We start from the raw sequence: 17155 nt of genomic DNA on the forward strand, positions 1-17155 counted from the left end.
TAAAAGTATATTGAAAAATTAGAATATTCTAAGTATGATAAACAAGACGTGGACCAGGTTGGCCTCAGGGTGTTGAAGGAGCAGTAGAAGAGTTAGACAGGAAAGGAAAACAAACTGTGGAAAATTCTGAAAGAGATGGGAATACCCGACCACCTGACCTGCCTCTTGAGAAACCTATAAGCAGGTCAGGAAGCAACAGTTAGAACTGGACATGGAACAACAGACTGGTTCCAAACAGGAAAAGGAGTACGTCAAGGCTGTATACGGTCACCCTGCTTATTTAACTTATATGCAGAGTACATCATGAGAAATGCTGGGCTGGATGAAGCACAAACTGGATTCAAGATTGCAGGGAGAAATATCAATAACCTCAGATATGCAGATGACACCACCCTTATGGCAGAAAGTGAAAAAGAACTAAATAGCCTCTTGATGAAAGTGAAAGAGGAGAGTGAAAAAGTTGGCTTAAAGCTCAACATTCAGAAAACGAAGATCATGGCTTCAGGTTCCATCACTTCATGGCAAATAGATGGGGAAATAATGGAAACAGTGGCAGACATTATTTTTGGGGGCTCCAAAATCACTGTAGATGGTGATTGCAGCCATGAAATTAAGACGCTTACTTCTTGGAAGGAAAGTTATGACCAGCCTAGACAGCATATTAAAAAGCAGAGACATTACTTGTCAACAAAGGTCCATCTAGTCAAAACTATGGTTTTTCCAGTAGTCATGTATGGATGTGAGAGTTGGACTATAAAGAAAGCTGAGCACCGAAGAACTGATGCTTTTAAACTGTGGTGTTGGAAAAGACTTTTGAGAGTCCCTTGGACTGCAAAGAGATCCAACCAGTCCATTCTAAAGGAGATCAGTCCTGAATGTTCATTGGAAGGACTGATGTTGAAGCTGAAACTCCAATACTTTGGCCACCTCATGCGAAGAGCTGACTCATTTGAAAAGACCCTGATGCTGGGAAAGATTGAAGGCAGGAAGAGAAGGGGACGACAGAGGATGAGATGGTTGGATGGCATCATGGACTCTATGGACATGAGTTTGAGTGAACTCCGGGAGTTGGTGATGGACATGGAGGCCTGGTGTGCTGCAGTCCATGGAGTTGCAAAGAGTTGGACATGACTGAGTGACTGAACTGAACTGACTGAAGTATGATGAATAAGACATGGACCAGGTTGACCTCAGAGTGTTGATGGAGCAGTAGAAGAGTCAGACAAGAAAGGAAAACTGCTAATAATCTAGAGCACATGACAAGGATGTAACAGTAGAGGCAGATTCCAGGTACAGTGGGGGCACAGAGAAGACCACTGCAAATCCACCCAGGACTGTCTTTAGGGAGAGGGTCTATTTGAGCAAGGGTTGGAAAGATACAGTAGTAAGCAGACTGGGATGCAGGCAGAAGATGCTGGGGGATGGACTTGATAGAGAAGCTTTTGGAACATCTGCAGGCCAGAAAGCAAGAAATGGGATGTCATTCAAAACTGCTGAAACGTGGGGAAGAACAGAACCTGAGGCTGAAGTGGAAGGCAGGGGCAAGTTCAGGAGTAGAAAATTCAAAACGACTTAAGGGAGAGTAACTCAGATCAGAGCAGGCTGAAAACAATGTGAAGTAGGAACAACCCACCGACTTTTCTTCAGCAGATGTGATAACTTGAGCAGGCTCAAACCGACCGAATGTGAATATGCTCGGAGACAATGAAAATGGGACCCCCAAATCTGCATGCACATGATTCTTATGCACAGTAAAGTTGGCAATTACTACTGAAGCAGGAGTCCTAAAGTTGGGGGGACACAATACTTACAAAACAGTAAACCCATGACTACCAGCAAATGAAGGAAGTATCTGTGCTTATAAGTGCAAAGTATCGATACAACTATTCCAATCAAAGTGTTACAAACAAAAAGAAACAGGATGGTGTCTTGAAAGTATGTCAAATAGAATATGACTGGTGACAGTATTGAAGGGTGGGGATTTTGCAGAAAGTATAAATGGTTAATGGTGTGTATTACGGGAACTTCCTGGGAAGAGGTGAAATTTTAAGGAAGTGTGGGATGAGAGCCATCTAACTGAGGAAGTAAAATTATTCCTGCTTCAAAGGTAGTTTTAAAGCAAAAGAGTCTTAATTTGGTTTTGATTTTCTAAAGTATTTTAATACTACAAATAAATTATAAGTCAGTTAAAGAGTCATCTTCCACAGGAGGAGACAATAGGAATTTTTAGAATTTTATTTTAAAGTTTGTAGTATGGAAAAGTGTATTAAAGTAATTAAATACATGGAATCCATAAGTAACACCTCATTAAAATATCCTAACTGGTTTGGTTATTTTGGCCACATATAATGAGTCAAAGGGCTCTGTTTCAGCTGAGGGGCTACAAGATTATCATTGAAAAACAGAAAGTACTGATATAACTGCCCATATTTGCCAGTCTCCTTGAGGCTATGAGGAAGGTAGACCCCGTTTTGACAATGGTTTCAATTACTGTTGCTACGGTGATTTGCATGTTATTAACCTGGATAGACACAAATCTATGTTTTGAGAAGGGCTTTCCTGGCTCAATTTCACATGACTCCGATAACAGAAGTTCCTCCTGAAAGCTGAAAACTCAAAAGCACTTGTACCATGGGTGAAATATTGAGAATGATCACAGAAGCTACCCTCCTCCCAAAATGATGAGTTCGATGAAAAGAAATTAGCAAGCTGTGTCGGGGCGCCGCACGTGATCAGCCGTGCTTGCTAAGTCTGTCTGTTGGTTGTTGCTATGGCTACGAAAAGCCAGTGGAACCCAATGAGCTGTCTGCAAGCAGTTGCTGGGAGGACCAGCCATTTTACTTATGGAAAACAGGGTGGCATATTCTGCTGAGCTTTACCCTGGAAGGAGCATTTTAAAAAAAATCTATTTGAGGGAAGAGAGAAGCGGTGGGCATGTTAGTATACAATTAGCACGGCCAGGCATGCCTGCCAGCTGCCGTTTGGACAAGCTGTTGACTGCTTTTCCTAGTAGCTGATCTGAGAACGTGGAATGCAAGGAGATAACACTGCCTATCTGCTATCACACAGCAGGAAAGGTTTTTGTCTTGGGAAGGCTCGCCTGGCCTGCAGTGTTATCTCGGCAGCTCTCTAGCTGCTTACCCTGAAAACTACTGACCCCGCAGGAGGTGTTTCCGGCTGCAAACACCGGTCCGCTGCGTGGCTGTTGCGTATGAGTGGCAGGTCTGAAGAAGCAGGTGTGTGCTCCGATGGGCACTGGACTGTAACGCGGGCGGACGCGCTCGGGTTTACCTGCTTCCTGTTAACAGATTGTTGGCTCAGAGAGCATCTGCCTGCACACTGAGGCCGAGGCTGAGAAGGAGGGTCCCCGTGTAGCCACTTGACTGACAGAGGTAAGCCTTTTTGTCCTTTCTCCAATACAGCATAACAATAACTCTGGGAAAACTTCACCTAGACGTTTACATTCATTGTTGGTTCTTTGGCTTTACCAAGGCAACACACACACAGACACATACACACACATACACACACATAAAATAGTGTCAGAGACAGAATTTTTTTAGTATAAGTTCAGGTTCTAGAAATCATAGCGATTTTTTAAAAAATGCCTAATGCCTTGGGGTTTCAGATAAAAATTTGCTGTTCTAACACACCATGATGGCTTGTCCTTTTGGACAACCTTCATAATCAACAACCTTTCTCCTTTAGAAACAATGGAGGCTTTATAACCTGCACTTTGACATACATTAAGACAATTACATTGAAAATCAGGGCTGGAAAACCGTGAAGCATTTATTTTTAAGCCTCTGAAATGATGTATTTAACTCTTAACACACCTCTATATATATTTACATTAAGGAAGTCTGTTCCCTATGTAGGTCATAACAGCCAGAGGATCGTGTCCCCTGCTTACTCTGAGCAGAGTCTTGGTGAACTGTTTGATTTAGTTGGGGGTAGTTGTAAAGCAAATAGTGTAGGTATTGGAAGCTACTCACACGTCCTCCCTGAGTATCATGCATGCCACGCTAGCCCAGAACACAACACCCTCATTGTGCGCCTTAGCTTGGAATCCAGGCAAAGAAAGGAAGTGAATCGCTGCATTGAGTTCAAGCACAGCATTACTATGTGACAGTAAAACTTCTTTTATTGCACAACTTTTCTCACAAGCAGATAGGTTTCAGAGAGAGAGAGAGTGAAACCAAAAACACAACACTCCTCTGACAGATGTACTAATATTTGCAGTGGATGTTTGCTATCCATTGCTACATGATTATAGCACAGATTTTGAATTGCAGTAGGAATTGCTCCTTACTGAGTATAATCTCTTAGGAACAAAGCTGTTACTGTGGGTTGAAATTGGTCAGTCAAATCGAAATTCCTGGTAAGGAAATGATCAAATAATGATTAAGTTCTATTTCAGCAACATTTCAGTTTTAGGTAAATCAGTTCTGTTGGTGTATTGGAAAATGTCAGATCATTTACAATGCTATAAAAAATATTTAAGGAAAAATATTGTGTTGAAAATGTTGAATAAAAACCTGTAAGTGCTAAAGATGAAATCTACCATGAAGTGTAAAATAAATAGGATCTGAGATCTACTTCTAAGAAATATATCTTTATTTGCTATCCTTTTACCCAACATGTGAATGACATAGGATAAACCTTTTAAGTATGATAATATAATTTTCATAGTTATGTATGAGTGTACATCACCTGTTTCACAAATAGAGCAATGTCATTATGCCCTCAGATAAGAGAGTTATAGAGCACAAGGAGAATAGAAACTTCTGTTCTTTTTGTTCTTTTTTTTTAAATGTCACCAATAATCAAGATACAGAAATATTAAAAAAAAAATTCAAGATATAAGCAATCTCAGTCCAGAAAATCATCTCCAAACATTTAATGATAAGAGCTCTAACTAGGAATATTGTTTGTTTGTGTGTGTGAGACAATGTATAGGATAAAATAGTGAGGTGATAGCGTTGTACTTCACTTATGTTTAACTTTCAAAGCAAAGTTGAACTAACAGACTTAGTTTTGAGTCCAATTTTATAAATAACATCAGCCAAGAAAGTGAGTCTACTATAGCAAAAGGAAAGGTGGGGAAAGTCTTTCATCAACTTAATTCCTGTTGAAGCTTTGCATGGCAAAAGGAATTTTTAGAAGTAACACAGTGAAAAGCCCTGCAGCAAGAGAGGATCTTGTATTAGATTTTCTTGGGGGATTCTTTAGAAGAACCAGGTGTGACGTACCGAAGGTCGTCTCCTGTTGCCTTTGCGTGGCACCATATGTGACGGGAGTCAGACTCTGGGAAGAGGGACGCACAGACTTTATCCCTGTGCTTTCTTCCCCTATGTTAATAACCTGTGAGGTGATGTGCTCTGAAAGATTAGCAGTCTAGTTCCGCTACTGCACAGCACATCTGCACAGTTACAAACGCAACAATTTTGAGAAACAGGCACAGAGATGCAAATCCCTATCTTTCAAGACTCCGCAGCTTTTACTGTTTTCCGCTACTTCCCAACTCACCTGCTAGCAATAGCAAATACTTTGTAATTCCCCAAATGCACTATTCCAAACTTTGGCAAAGCCTGTCTCCTCTGTATAGATTTTTTCTTTAAATCACCCCCACAGCGGCAGCCACCTGCCAGGCACCCTTCAAAATCCAGCTAGAATGTCTCCCCTGACACTTCCTCACCTTCTGCTTCAGCTCCATCCGATCTTATGTCCGTAGTCCTGCCCACTACACCCGGTTACACTTGTCTCTGCTCAAGGGCTTCCAGAGTATCACTGACCTCTGAACCTACTTGGTCGAGTGTCTAGAACTTGGCATTCTGACATTGTACTGATAACCTCGACTTCACTGTTTTCCTGTTAGTTACCATAAATATGGGCTTGATCTCGAAACGGAAGTCCTATTATCGACTATACTACATTTGATCAGAGAAACTCAAAACATCTAAAAACAGCAATGAGCCTTTAATTTCCCTGATTTCAAATTGTAGCTTCAAGATCACAATTTAATAGAAGGAATACATGTCCTGTAATACATCAGAATTTTCTCAAGGAAAATTTTACAATATGTAAGTTTTAAATAAAACCAATTTAAAAGCTTTAATATCTAGAAGATACTGTTTTTCTACTTGTAGCTATTATAGAATTTGCAGGGGAAAATAAGCACAATAAATATCCCTATAAGAAATATGCTCTAAAATCAGGTCACTTAAAATTAATGTTGAATTGATGATGATTAGTAGTTGATGATAAAAGTGTTAGTTATGGAATTGTTTTCCATACTAAAGTCAGAGGAAAGTAGAGGCCATGAACTGGGAAGAAACCAAAGGATTAATGCCTACAATAGCAGAATTTCTTTTGATTTTCCATGCAAACCTGAAAGGTTACAGGTAATAACTAGTTACATTATAATTTTCCATAACTTGAGTTCCTGGGTGATGGAGAGAACTGTTACACTCTTGTACAGGTATGCGTTTGGTTATAGAGACGTCCCACTCTTTTTTCTATATTAGATGGCTTGATTATTATTTTTTAAAGCCTAAATTTTTACGGTCTCTTATGGAAAATTAATCACAGTGTTGTAATAAAAATAAGAATGCATCAAAAGTTACATTAAGAATGAATAAATATATAATCCCTCATCTCTAAGATACCTAAAAAGAAAAAGTTGGAATTAATATAATATGAATTCTTGTACATAAAGTAGCAAAGATTAGGGAATTTAAAATATCCAAATGTTTGTAATTACTAAGCCAAATATTTAGGAAACCACCTAAATTCATATTTCATATTTTTTACACTATTTTCCAGCATTGAACTTTATAATCAACATAAAATATATAGTAACTCTTAAGTATCTTGCTGTCCTTTAAAGGCTTATTTTTACTATCTTCTAGCTGTTATTAATGTATAGCATGCTAATTAAATAATAGCTAAAGTTGAAATTGGTTCTAGTTGTCTTAAAGACTAACCATGCTTAATCAATTATTTTATATTGTATATAGTAGTTAGATTTCAGGAAACATGATTCCATAGTATTTCTGTATCATGTTTAAGATTTTCTTTTTTAAGTAACTAAGTTGAATGTCAACATATTATATGTATGTATGACATATAAGTATGTTGACATTCAAATGAAATGAGGGCACTCCTTGCATTTTATAATGAAGTAATGTAATATTTAATTGTATTAGATAATTTTCTAAAAGTTCCTCAAATAATTTAATAATAGGTGTCTGTTAAATTCTAAATTGTTACTGCAAAGAATTATATGGAGATTTTCAAGATGTCTTTATCTATATTTCTGAGAAAGTTAAGACATACATACATTTAGCTATAAGGGAACACATCTATAATTAATTGAGTTCTAAATATTGATGGATAAGAACGCTTATTCCAAATTAAGCTCATTTAAGATGATCTTATTTGATATATGACAGAGAATCATCAAAAAGAGGGTTTTATTTGGAGTTTCAGCAACATGATATATCCGTATGAAACCGTATTATACTTTACCCTACTCTTCAAAACAGAAGTTTTGTCAACCAAGAATTTAGTCAAAAAGACAGTGGTTTCTTCTTCCCCATATAGATCTGATATGATATAGATCCAGGATTAATTTTGCACCTTTGAAAAGCATTATTTGAGCCCAAATCCAGAAATCTTTCACTTTTCCTAACTCTAAGCAAAAGTCTCACTTTCAAAGAAAAATTTCCTACCTCAAAAAAAAATCTAGCCATACTCTCACTATATTTCCTAATTTTTTCTATCCACATTAGAATTTAAGAAAATTTTCTTTCTAATAAGAACATTATTTGAAAGTTTTAGTTATATTTTGGGTTTTTAATGTGCACTGTTGCTTACTTTTTAAAATCTTGACTTTTTAAGTAACCTAGACATTCAATTCTTCTAACTTTCCTTTGAGATGTCTTCTCAACAGCTGGTGTAAATTACACACCAAAAAGACTTTCTTATAATGAATCTTATCCTCTGCTTTAAGTAGGAAAGTTAATCCAACCAATTAGAAATACTTGTTCTTTTTTGATTTCTTTTCCTGATCAATTTTCAGGAATGGCTGAACGTGAGGGGCAGAATAAACCTCTCAGGCTCCAAGCCTTCTGACCATCTACTGAATTTGGTGTCTTCTAGAGACAAATGTGGCTTTAAGGATCAGCCAAAAGGAAGCCAAACAAACTGTACCAAAAATAGGCTTCTAATCAAGAGCACTTGTTACAAAAATCCCTAAGAGTCCAGGCAGGGAATAGTATAAAGAATGGAAACTTTTTTAATATATCTACACAAATATATGCAAATGAGACAATCTAAGGAAACACTGGCCATGTTGCAGAAAATGTATTAGTATAAATGTTCATTCTATCTGCTTCTATAAAGTCGCTGTCACTACTTCTAGTCAGAGGTAATTATCTTCTTCGGAAACATTTAGTCCTGCGTGGAGGTGGCGGATCGAAAGAAACATGCTTAAGCTTTTGACTATGTGAGGACTCATCCTCCACCTGTGGACACATCAGCTACTTCTGTCTCATTGGATTCTTTTGCGATCAGATCTTAATGTTTAATAAGGTTTTCCTACTCTTTACACGTTAACCAAAAAAATTTAAGAAAGCAACGCTTGGTTGTTTGCAAGCAAGCTTTTTCACAGATTATCCAGATGTCTTCACACATCAAAAGATTTCAAATTTCTGCGCTACAGTTAACAAAGGGAAAGAGATTAGATAACAGTTTCAGCTGTTCTTGTGCTAACCATGTCATCTGGTGAACTGTTTGAGCACTTTCTGAAACAAGTACACTTAATCTGTCAGGTATATAATTGCAGTAGAATAAATACTATTATATCCCATGGGGGTAAATAACTTTGGAAAGAACTTGCCTCTCCGTATCCAGATGTGGAGATGTATATATCAATAGCATAGCATTACTAGTAGTGAAGATAAAAATTTTATAACTTAATTGTTCTGGAACAGAGTGAATAGACTTGTGTTGGCTGATACACCTCGAGCACCGGCTTGAACCAGTTTAGGTAAAGGGAGATGCTGACTATAGCAAGAACAGGAAAAGGTACAGATTGCTTGCGCAGAATTAAAGTTCCAGGGACAACTCAGCTTGCTTTGCAAGGGCAGCTGGAAGCTTGTAGGCATGTAGCAGACAAGTCAATTTATTAAATATTCAGTCAGTATTTGTGGACTGAATGAATGGATCACACTTTTCCCCTTGATGTTGTACTAATGGCAAATGTTGATCAGAAATGTTGCTTGAATTTAAAGATTAAAAGGTCACTGACAAGATTTTCTTTTTTTTTTTTTTTAAATCATGAAACTTGAGATAGAAAAAAAAGATGGAAAAAATTTTAAATGCTATTATTTTTAAAAATAAAATAGTCTTTCTGATGAGAAGACTCATATATTTTAACAATGATATAAAGCAGAAATATAACCAGAAGCTTAGATAAAACTCAAAGGACACACATCATTTAGTGAATAATTCAGACACCAAGAAAAATTGATTTCCATTCTTTTAACTTTCTTAAAATCTCTGGTTACCATCACATTCATCAAAATACGATCAACACTAAAGAGTAAAAGTATCTTGTGCTTTTTAGCGTAAGATAAAAATGTTAAAACCTAGAGTTACAAAAATTAAGAGGTTTATTTTAAGGCTTTAGAATATAGTTAAACAAAGAATTCAAGACAGAAAAAGGCATCCATCTGGGAGATTTTTTTCAAGTTAAAAACCATAGGAACTGGGAGACCTTCCATGGCCAAAGAAAATTGCTCTGATTAAACTCAAGAAAACAATGAAAACTGAATAACAAGATTTCAATAAACTGCAGAAAAAATTGCTCAGTTTTTTCAATCCAAAAGATACTACTACTAATAAAAAATTACATAGACTTTACTCTGTGCTAGCTACTATCTGAAAATCCCATGGACGGAGGAGCCTGGTGGGCTACAGTCCATGGGGTCACTAGGAGTCGGACGCGACTGAGCGACTTCACTTTCCCTTTTCACTTTCCTGCATTGGAGAAGGAAATGGCAGCCCACTCCAATGTTCTTGCCTGGAGAATCCCAGGGACAGGGGAGCCTGGTGGGCTGCCATCTATGGGGTCGCACAGAGTCGGACACGACTGAAGCAACTTAGCAGCAGCAGCAGCAGCAGCTGCTGTTATCTGAAGAGCTTTACATATATCAGCTTTTTGTTGCTGTTGTTGTCACCATACAAAGATTTTACACAGTTACTGACTGTATTTCCCACTCTGTATGCTTCATACCTGTGACTCATTTATTTTGCAAGTTTGCACCACTTAGTCTCCCTCACTTGTTTTTTTTCCTCCCCTCTGGCATCCACCTGTTGGCTCTCTGTATCTATGACGTCTGTTACTGCTTTGTTATGTTTACTCACTTGTTTTGTCTTTTAGATTCCACATAAAAGTGAGGTCATATACTATTAGTCTTTCTGTGTCTGATTTATTTCACTTAGACCTTCTAGGTCCATTCATAGGTGTCACAAATGGCAACATTCCATTCTTTCTTAGGGCTGAGTAATATTCCATATATTACTCTGTGTGTGTATGTGTACATATATATGTACATAGATACACACACACACATTCCACATCTTTATCCATTCATCTTGTGATGGACATTTAGGTTGCTACTGTATCTGGCTACTGTGTGTGGAGTTTACTCTGTGCTAGCTACTATCCTAAGAACTTTACATGTATTAACTTTTAATGAAGGATCTGAGAATTCATGAAGCTTTTAAGCGTATTTTAACTGGAATTTTCCATAATGGGATCTTAAATTAGTCCCCAAAGAGGGACTGAATGAATAGCACATTTACTTGCTCCTTCTAAGATGCTCTCATATCAGTTTGTAAATTATATTATTTTTATCTAATTTTAATGAAGTTTTCCCTATATGTGTCTCATCTTTCCATATGAAAGTGAATTCCATGAGGGAGTGATGGCATTTTATGTCCATTTTACCTCCATCAACTTGTCATGGGAATGGCCTAGAGTAGATGAGTTTGGATGATTAGCCCAAGTAGTCTGCTAAATCAATTTCAACAAATAAAATTGACACCAAGGAAAACAGATGGAATCAAGGTAATAAAAACTGTATGTGATTCCATGTAACCGTCATGAGAATGAATTCAGTTTACATATCTTTAAATGTTTGTTGTTCTTTGCTATGATTTAACTGTTTGTTTTTGGTTAGTATGCTTTTCATTTAAAGCATACTAAGTTAAATGTCAGAGCCAGTCTTCTTAATACATGCGACCTCCTCAACAGAGGAAATCATGACACGACCAAAAATGTTCCTGCTCACTTAAACCACTTTAGACTTTTCCCCCAGAATTTAATCGCGTGAACAAGTTAACTATATGTTTGTATCTCTGACAATCAAGGAAACAATAAAAATGTGGGAAAGCATGTTATCTCCTTTACCAGAAAAACTGTTATTCATTTGTTGAAAATCTGTTTTGGGAAAAGGGTTTTTTCTTAGATCAGAACTTCAGATGACTGGTAATATATTCTGAATTCTTTGACACTGACTTTACTTAGAAACATGACTTTTTATATTATATGTAGTCTACTATATGTAGTTCGACTTCCTTTCAAACATAAATTTAATTTTAGAAGACTAACATAACTGATTTATATAATTAATATGACTTTTTTCTTGAATTTAAGAAACCTTCCTTCTGAAGTGAACAACATGCTTTTAATACATTTTAAATTAACTTTTAGATTTATTGGCAGCAGAGAGGCATTTCGTCATTCTCATTTTATAAATAAAAGTAAATGAAAAAGCCATGAATAATCTAATTTAATTTGAAAACCACCTTCCTTTTGACCCAAAGTCCCAAATGTCCTCTCATATTGACAGTTCTCTGGTAAAATAATTGCACCTGATGTATGTATTATTATGTGATGTATTAACACATCATAATCATTTTGAACCCTAAACTTTTGCTTCCTTTGGGAAGAACTGGGAAAGCATACCCCTGAAACTCTTGTTCACTCCTCCTGGCACTAACATTTAACTTTGCAACTGTCAAGAACTGAAAGATTACAATCATAAAATTAAGCTTCCTGGGGAGTGTTCCATTCACGAACTGCCTTGCTCCCAGACTCCTCTGCATTCTGTTTATAACCCAGTCTGTGAGAGGAAGTGCTGACTTCCATGGTCCAAAGAAAGCCCAGCGGGGAGGAGAGGACAGGAGCTTAACAACGAAGACCCAGGAGGGTCCTAGTACTCCAAGGCATTTGCTATCGGATGAGGTCATTCAACTAAAAGAGCTAGGAGTTCAGTAGAAATTAGAAAAAGTCACGTGTTCTGATTTCCAACCAGAAGAAAAGCATTTCTTTTGAAAATTCAAGTTCTAATTTTAATGACAGAAACTGAAATACAGTTCAGTTTATGCTCTTTTCCTCTTCTAACTATTACAAAGACCTCAGTTCAGTTCAGTCGCTCAGTCGTGTCCGACACTTTGCGACCCCATGAACTGAAGCACGCCAGGCCTCCCTGTCCATCACCAACTCCTGGAGTTCACTCAGACTGACGTCCATCGAGTCGGTGATGCCATCCAGCCATCTCATCCTCTGTCGTCCCCTTCTCCTCCTGCCCCGAATCCTTCCCATCATCAGGGTCTTTTCCAATGAGTCAACTCTTTGCATGAGGTGGCCAAAGTATTGGAGTTTCAGCTTCAGCATCAGGCCTTCCAATGAACACCCAGGACTGATCTCCTTTAGGATGGACTGGTTGGATCTCCTTGCAGTCCAAAGGACTCTCAGAAGTATTCTCCAACAGCACAGTTCAAAAGCATCAATTCTTCGGCGCTCAGCTTTCTTCACAGTCCAACTCTCACATCCGTACATGACTACTGGAAAAAAGACCTAGACCAACGCTATTCCCTTTTACAACAAAATCTGAGTTCCTATGAAGCTCCATGTCTTACATTTCAGGGAGATATGGCAGGTACAGAAATGAAATATTGATGTATCCAGTAAGTCTCAAATTAGAACAATTTCCATGACAACTTACTCAGTCTTCTTTAATGAAACACTTGCACAGTTCATATACAGAACCAACATTCTGTTGTTGGGCTCCCTGTATATTATTTTGTGTTATGAGAAAAGTAAAGCATTTTTTGAGAAATCAGTACGTAAGAATTACACTCTTATGTAATGCATCTCACAGAGTGACAGTATTTTATCTGGCCAACAAAACAGAATAGTTTGTTGTTGACTAACATTAAGAAACATCACTTCCCAAAAGGTCGGATTACTATATAGTTGGTCAGTGCGTTCTGTAGGGAAATAAAATCAGAATTGCATCTGACAAGTATAATGTCAGGGACAGACAATTTGAAGACTATCCTCAAACTAGATTTGCCCAGCAAACACATCAGAACTGTGAGTCCATAACTAAGTGGACTAGAATATCTAGAGTCCCCTGTTCCTGCAGCTGGCCTTGACCACACACTGACAAGAGTCTCTAACTCCCTTTTCTTCCCAGACTTCTGAAGATTGTTGTCTCAATTGCTGGTATGTTCACATCAATTAGTTGGCATCTGATTTTATCTGATACTGAAAAGAAGGCTTTGATAGGGAAAATAGAGGATGAGAGAGATGCTAAGTTCCGAGAACAATGTAAGGAGAGACCAGACTCAAATACAGCTACCAAAGTTTTAAGTGTATATTTAAAAATCATTCTTGAATTTTCATATCATTCATTTTTGTCATTTATTGCATCCTCAAGGACCTACAATGTGTTTGGCATGGATAAAAAGATAAGAAAATGAAACAGAAAGACACTTAAAAAGCTTATAGTTTAGTAATAGAGATAAGACAGGAACACTAATTTTTATAATTAGAAGATGAAGAGTAATAAGTACTATAAGAGAAGTATAACCATGCATTTATGTATTTCCTCAAAAGACATGCCTTTGTGTAGTTTGGTATTGAGCAAAAGTTATTTTTCCTATTGAAGTTATGAGCACTACTAGTTCAATTTTGCTGGGAAAAATAAATAAGGATTAAAAAAAATAAATTATCTCAAAGGGTTTTTGAGGCTTAACTGGATTATAAAGGTTAAGTGTGTAGAATGGGGCCCAGCATGTAGAAGATGCTTACGAAGTGCTAGCAGTATTTCACTGGCCAAAAAGTTTGTTGAGGTTTTCGGTACGATCTTAGAGACAAATCTGAATGAACTTTTTGGCCAACCCAATATTATTAGCAATAATGTATATATAAATGAGTTAAGTAGAGAGGCATGTGCTGTGCAGGCTCTGCAAGTTCAGTGGTGACTTGCCAGACTCAGTTCTTGAGAACTGTTCACAGTCTTCAGGGATCAGGGAAAGGATGCTAATGATGACCAAAGAGTATCACAAATACCAATATAGAGGTGAGGGAACACTCAGATCAACTCTTCTAAGTGTTTGGGCTGCATCTCAAACAAGGACTGCTCAACAGTCTTAAAAATAGGTGATTCTCACTCAGAGTAGTATGGCATTCATAGAAATGTAGGGCATGCACAGGATCTACTGTGCTTGTGGGGGGGGTGCTCCCGAGGTATCAACAAGGAAACATATGGGGCATAAAGAGTAAGTGGGCCCTTGTCTTGGAACACACTGAGCTCTGTGATTGACAAACAGCATGTGCTGAAGCACAGAAGCAAGAAGGAGGTGTTCTAAGGACTGAAAGTCAAGTCATTGGGTGTGGTTGGAATGCAGGGTGCTTGACATGGACAGAGAGAGGGTAACACGGACAAGAACACCAGAGCCAGATGGTGGCATCATGTGTCATGCTCAGGTAGATGAGAAGGCTTTGGAAGAGTTCAAACAGGAAGGTGAAATACTGTAATAAGATTTCCATTATAAAACCTTTATTCCGGTATAAAGTACAACCAGGGTGGGGGCAGGTGGTGAGACTAAATTCAAGGATTTCACAGAGGATGGTGCAAATTACAGGAAGAACACTGCCCCGGACCTTGATCTGTTATCTCTTAAGGATGTGGGACATAAGATTGGAGTTTCAGAAACTTCAGGAAACTTTAATTATCTGTGTTGAAATTTCATACAAATGGGAATTGCCATGTAATAGGCAAAGCCTGATGCAAGATGAAACGATGAGACTCCTTATTCAAAAATTATTGATAATTTCAAGATGAAGACCATAAAGTATTAAACCCAGCATCTGCCCTTTCTAAGCACAGGACCAGGTATAAATGCTCAGGTGGTTGTTTGTTGTTCAGTTGGTAAGTTGTGTCTGACTCACTGTGACCCCATGGACTGTAGCCCGCCAAGACTCCTTTGTCCATGGGATTTCCCAGGCAAGAATAGTGGAGTGGGTTGCCATTTCCTTCTCCACGGGATCTTCCTGGACCAGGGATTGAACCCACGTCTCCTTCATTGGCAGGTGGATTCTTTACTTCCGAGGCACCACAGGTCCATAAAGCCAACCCTGCACACAACTTGCATTTTTATTCATCAGATGTGAACACGCTTACCTTTTGTGCATCAAACTCAATGGACTTGATGAGTAATGAATTTGACTACCACTACTGGCAGCCACTTTTCCTGGTTGGAGGAAAATCAGCTTCTCCCCAGGCTGGGGCCCTTGGGATGCGTGAGTCCTGCCATACCCTTCCCATACTCCACATGGTAGGACCTCGGTCATCAGAACATCATCACCTGGACCCCTGCATCATGTCAAGGGGGCCCTTGAAGTTCCCAAAGTGGGAGGAATCTGAAAGCTCCTCATTTCTCTTCTACCTTCTAGAAAATCCTCTCTCCCCTCCTTTCCTGTGGTAAGAGGGCATTCCAACATGGAAGTGAGAAGATTGAGCCTTCCCAGAGGATGCGGGAAGGGGAACTGGGTCAAGGAAGCATAATCTGGAACTCTCTCAGATAAGCCAAATAACTCGAGAGTTTGGGGTGGATTGTGTGCCTGCAGTTCTATGTCCAGGCCAATGCTTGAAGATGCATTTGGATTTTTGTATTTATGGATTTCTGTGAATGACCCTAACAGTGTCAACATACTGATCAGTTTCAGACTTTCCCTGTAGTTCATCACAAATGGAATAGGGATCTGCCTCACTGAATAGCACCAGGTGCCAAGAGGGCCCCAGACACTCAGGAATGTGAGTGTGCCCCCCAAAATCCCCTACCCTGATCCCGCTTTGCCCTTCCTCCTCCTCCATCTGTCTCCATTCTCCTTCCGTCTGATGTCGTTTATTCATGGGGTTGTTGTAAAAATCCAAATTGCAGTTTGAAGTCCCAGTTAATTGTATTTAGTAAACAATTTTACGCTCATTATTGTTGGTTGCTGATTTTTAAAGGTCAGTAAATAACAGTATGAATTAAGTAAGTTTCAATAGCCCATAACTGCTTTTCCCTTTGTATGAGCCTTGTCAAAGACAAATTTTCTTTCATTCTGCATCAAAGTCCCTGCAGTTTTTTTTAAAGAAAGAGGTAAGTGTGTTAAGTGTTGGTAGTCTATTGAATAGTTAGGTCATTTCCAAATAAAATAAGATTTTGAAACATTTACTACTAAACACTAATTTCCTTTTTACAGAGAAACTAAAGAGATTTGGGACTATAAATGAATAATGTTTGGTGCCATCCTAAAATGTGCTAAGAAAGCAAGGGTTTTAGAAATTATCACTGGTATTTATGCTCACCAATCTATAAAATACTAATATAAAAGTTAGTTCTAGGTTGCTAAAGGAAAGTAGGAAGTGTGTTTTCAGTAAAAAAAAGAAAAAGGTATGAAAAAATACTAAAAAGAGTTATGCATGATCAGGATTTTCTAAAATTGGATTACAATTAGTTAGATAAATGGATTTTGTTAGAAATGACACAGCCATAAGAAAACTGGTTAGAGTCAACTAGGTCCAAGATGGCGGAGCTGACTTTCACTAGACCTTGAGCCTTGGTATTTACCCCTATTCTGACATATCAACAAGCTAAATGATACACCCATCAACATTGGCTAAATCTGACCAAATGTTCTAAACCCTTTTAATCTATCTTTTCGATAAAACTTCCTAAATAGAATTCTTCTGAAGTTCTTTTGACCTCTAGCTAATATTGGGGTGCTTCAGAGGGCCCCTGAAAC

The 17155-nt window shown here is 38.1% G+C and overlaps 1 protein-coding gene across 16 annotated transcripts in view; it reads left to right on the plus strand.

Annotated features, from left to right (window-relative positions):
- Positions 1–2826: 2826 nt before the first annotated feature.
- The window catches only part of SORBS2 (sorbin and SH3 domain containing 2), a 212644-nt gene continuing 198315 nt past the window's right edge, over positions 2827–17155 (plus strand). For 4 of the 16 annotated variants that reach the window (XM_070364415.1, XM_070364412.1, XM_070364416.1 and 1 more), the window contains exon 1: positions 2834–3392. The gene's annotated coding sequence lies outside the window, so the exon portion shown is untranslated. Of the gene's footprint in view, positions 3393–17155 lie in introns of all 16 variants that reach the window. The other 12 variants (XM_070364414.1, XM_070364406.1, XM_070364407.1 and 9 more) reach the window with 7 other exon arrangements.

The sequence above is a fragment of the Bos mutus genome, chromosome 27 (assembly GCF_027580195.1).
Source record: "Bos mutus isolate GX-2022 chromosome 27, NWIPB_WYAK_1.1, whole genome shotgun sequence".
Classification (NCBI taxonomy): Eukaryota; Metazoa; Chordata; class Mammalia; order Artiodactyla; family Bovidae; genus Bos; species Bos mutus.